Source organism: Palaemon carinicauda, chromosome 23 (assembly GCF_036898095.1).
Source record: "Palaemon carinicauda isolate YSFRI2023 chromosome 23, ASM3689809v2, whole genome shotgun sequence".
NCBI lineage: Eukaryota > Metazoa > Arthropoda > Malacostraca > Decapoda > Palaemonidae > Palaemon > Palaemon carinicauda.
This window is the reverse complement of record NC_090747.1, coordinates 56,165,072-56,170,071: the sequence shown is the minus strand read 5'-3', so window position 1 is coordinate 56,170,071 and position 5,000 is coordinate 56,165,072.

Genomic DNA, 5,000 nt, shown 5'->3' with positions numbered 1-5,000 from the left:
GGGACATTTAATCCTGGGGATTTGTTGTTAAGATGAAGGGGAGCTGAAAATCCATGGGGCGATTAAAGTTGAAATGGGGAATTTCTTTTTGAATAAAAATTTCTTAATCTTTATTTTAAAAGGGTAACTTTTTCAGTGTTATATTTATCTTTAACTGACAAGAGAAAATTATTTCCCCTGAAATCTGCAAGGATACTGCCATGGAATTTCTAAGGATATAAAAGCGAACACAGACACACACACACACACGCACACACACACACACACACACATATATATATATGTATATATATATATATATATACATATATATATATATATATATATGTATATGTATATATATATATATATATATATAGTTTATATGCTCGCCTGCTAAACAATTTAGAATTTCGACATATAAACACAGCAAAAACATATACAGTAAATAACAAATGTTATGTGAGATATGCATTCTTCAGTTTACTTAATCTTTGTGTCCACCATTCATACATATTCTTCAAATCAAGACTCTAAAGAATGGAAGGACAATGGTGTAGACTCTCCCCTTCACCTAATCCATATTTCATATAAAATACAAAGTTTTCATATGTGGTGTGGCCAAGATTCAGCTTCACCCTTCTGGCTGGGTGATAGAGAGTTTTACCAGTGGCTGAGGGTTTATATATATATATATATATATATATATATTATATATACAGTATATATTACATATATATATATTTATTTATATATTTACGTATATGTATGTATATATATACTTTACTTCAAAATTATATATATATATATATATATATATATATAAATATATATGTGATTATACAATGTATATTTGTGTGAGTAGGTATATAATTCTAGAAAAAAAGTATATATGTATGTATATATATATATATATATATAAATATATATATATATATATATATATATATATATAGATATATACACACATACATATACACACACACACACATATATATATATATATATATAGATAGATAGATAGATGGATACATAGATAGATAGATATATAGATATAGATATTTGCTAATTCCAGTTAATTATAGAACCTTAACCTAATAGTCCGATAAAAGCAATTAAGAGAGATGGGCAGCATAACGCAGAATTATTCCCATTTCAAAATAAAAAAGTTATACATCTTTTAAGTGACATTTTTTCTAATAAGTCATTATTAGACTCATTAGATGAAATGAAGTAGACTTAATGAAATAACAAAAAACAATTTATAGATTATATTTTTGAGTATAATTATTTTCGTAATGATAGCTTCATTTTAAATAAATAACATATATGATTTTCCATTTTTGAGAAAGAATCCTGAAAAAAATGAATAAGTTTATATATATATTATGTTCACATACTTCATATTCGCAGAGTACGGTTGCGTTCACACAGACGCCTTGGGGGTCAGCAAATGAAGGCAGAAACTGGCTGGAGCTTAAATGCATTGATTTCAATGAGGCTGATCTGCCCAAAGTCTTCAGCTCTCTTGTGAACGGCGCTACTGGAATAATCGTATTATAACTTGAAGCCACAACCTGCTTGCTTCCGGAGGAATCACCTTATGTGTGGATTTGGTTGTTACGATATGAAATCATAATGTATGAATTTCTAAGATTATTATTGATTTGAATAACCTCATCCTCATCTCCTCCTACGCCTATTGACGCAAAGGGCCTCGGTTAGAATTAAGCCAGTCGTCTTATCTTGAGCTTTCAATTCAATACTTCTCCATTCGTCTACTCTTACTTCGCGCTTCATAGTCCTCAGCCACGTATGCCTGGGTCTTAAACTCTTCTAGTGCCTTGTGGAGCCCCATTGACAGTTTAGTGAACTAATTTATCTTGGGGATTGCGAAGAGCATCCCCAAACCATCTCCATCTACCCCTCATCATGTTCATCCTGATGAAAAATTCTACACTTCATGGAAAATGATAAGTTCCAAAAAAGGAGTTATGGAATCCTCTGAGGATTTTAGAATGTAGGTATCTAAAAAAAGTTCCAAAAAGGGAGTTATGGAATCTTCTGAGGATGTTGGAACGTAGGTATCTAAAAAGCTCCAAAAGGGGAGCTATGGAATCCTCTGAGGATATGGGTATATAAAATGTTAGGCATCCTAAAAGGAAAAAATTGAATTACAAAAAAATGGTGTTATACAACCCAGTGAGGGTCATAGGATGTATCTAAAATATTAGATCGTTGCAGTTGTGTAAATTCGGAGTTTTCGGTTACAGTAAAGTGACCCAAACTGAATATACATTGAAAGAAAAAGTGATGCAAATTGAATTTGGACTGAACAAAAGGTGATGGATACAAAGCTTTCGAGGGAGATCTGAAAAAAGGTCTGTTTTAAGTGACGTTGAAGGAACATACCGACATTATTACGTGTTGTTGGTATGGAGAAATGAAGACGATTCTTCACAACATTGAAATTTCCTTTTGTATTTCTGATATATCCCATTGTGATTCTGTCGGTGATTTTTCATACCAAACAGATTATTGCTAATGGAGGTAACAAGACATCTCAAACATTATAAAAAAACTGGTAATATTATTGTACATGCGATTAACCTATGGCATTAAAAATCTAAAGAATTCTAAAGCTTTTATAAAGACTGGTAATATTTCTTTGAAATAATACGTTGCTCACATATACATGCGTTTAACCTTTAGCATTAAAAGTCTATATTTAGAAGAAAAAAAATTCTCCACATGAAATCTAGCTATTGCGAAATGTACGACCAGAGCAAAATTCGAAATTCAAAAGAGAAATACATCAGGTAACGAGAAGAAACACACAAAAAAAGATGATTCATTACTAAGGATAACTAATAAGGATAAAAATGAAAATAAAAAGCTAAACCGATTAGTTTGTGATTGTAATCTAAACTTGATCTAGAAATCTTGTCTGATCTGATCCGAGTAATTTATAGTTTCTCGCAATATGAAATAGGCAAAAGCAGACGGACAAAGGAAATATCATATACAGTTCATCATTCTGTTCAGTCTTTTTGTTCATCGCTCGGGAATATCGTTTTGTTCCTGACGTTCACAAGAGATTATCCCTAAGAGTTGAGAACAATGAAATATAAATATATGTATTCGCATTGTATTGTAAACTCTTCCCTTCGATACCAATTGTTCTTTTATATGTTGGGAATTTAGTGATTCTGTACATCGCCAGGATTTAAATATCTGTGCATATGTCCACATGCATTGAGTGTGCAAAGTTAATTCATCCTTGTTCAAAAATTTCAAACGCTTTGAAAGTAAATTTCATAGTTAAAAAGTGAGTAAATATACTTTGTTGATACGTTTCTCTAAAATAAAAACATTTCTTTTTAATTCAAGAACTTTTTATAGATCACTGGGATTTCGAATGATTTTTTCATATATATATTTTATCACCTTCATATGAGATTTGAACTTTTCTATAATTGTAGTTATGAAATCATACATGAAAAGTATAGTCAATATAAACTATTTACTTGGTAGAATCTGAATATATTTTTATAATCAATGGAAAGTTTAAAGTTATGGCAAACACTTCCCACCGTCCGGGACGTTACCATATAGGCCACCACAACCCCAATAGTAAATAAAAAATCTATCTATCTATCTATCTATCTATTTATCTATCTATCTATCTATCTCTCTATCTATCTATCTATGTATATATCTGTCTGTCTATATATATAATATATATATATATATAAGTAGGTATGTAAATTCATATTATACATAAATTTATTCTATACACTTCTAGAGAACTTCAATTAGAAATTGATCTTTGGTGTTACGAAAAAGATACCAATGTATTTCTAAAGTAATTTATTAACTTTAAACCAATATCTTTACCATTTGCTGAGACTTAAGTCTTCCGGATCAATACAAAGGAAGAACATTGAGTTTGGAAAAGAAGTCGTAAATTATATCTAAATTCCATGAGTGAAAATAGAAGAAAATAAAGGGACGCTCAGTATAGCGCAGAACTCCTTCACGGCAGCCTATCTGTTGACCTTTTATTCGACCATGCCCTTAATCTTTGACCTAGACATGTATCAATTGGCATGGAGTTTCATACACTCAATATGAACAAAGTTTGAAGTTTCTGTGACAACGATGTCAAAACTAATGGCTGATTACGGGAATTACTCATTTTGCTTGGCCGTGACCTTGACCTATGACCTTAACCTTCTGAAATTCAATAATTTCTAGCTTTTTACATAGCAGTCAATCGTTGCAAGTTTTATTATTCTAAGATTAAAATTGTGGTCATAAAGATGTTCACAAATAAACACACAAGCAAATTACAAACACATAAACATGGGTGAAAACATAACCTCCTTCCAACTTCGTTGGTGGAGTAATACATTCCTATATCTCTCGTTGCACCTTTGATATAATTTCGATAGGATCTGATAAGAAGAATTCCTTTTATCAATGCCTTTAACAGCAATGAATATCTATGAACTCGACAGCATTCTCTTAGCCAGAAGCTGGCTTATCATCTGTTGTTTATCTCTTCCGGATATATTATGTGAGAGAGTACAAGCAATTACTAAAAGTGCTGCAGCTTTTCCAAAATGTTTGTGGCTCATACTGCTGAATATGAATGTACGTATGGGCAGTATGGAAGCAATTATCAAATTGCCCCACAATTTCCTAAATGGTTTTAGTTCTTATTTCCATGTATAAAAAACCCGTCAGAATTTTTAGAAAACTTTGTAGGTTCCGCATATGAATATATGTACAATGGAGTAATTGTAAGTGGCTGACTGTGTAGCCCATCAAAAGTGATCTTTTTATTGTTGGGTGGCTGTAAAAAGTAACGATAAAATTTATATCTCATTTGTAATGATATAACTGAAAGGAGAGATACTACGTGCCTCATATATATACAATATATATATATATATATATATATACTGTATATATATATATATATATAATATGTATGTATATTTATGTATATATATACA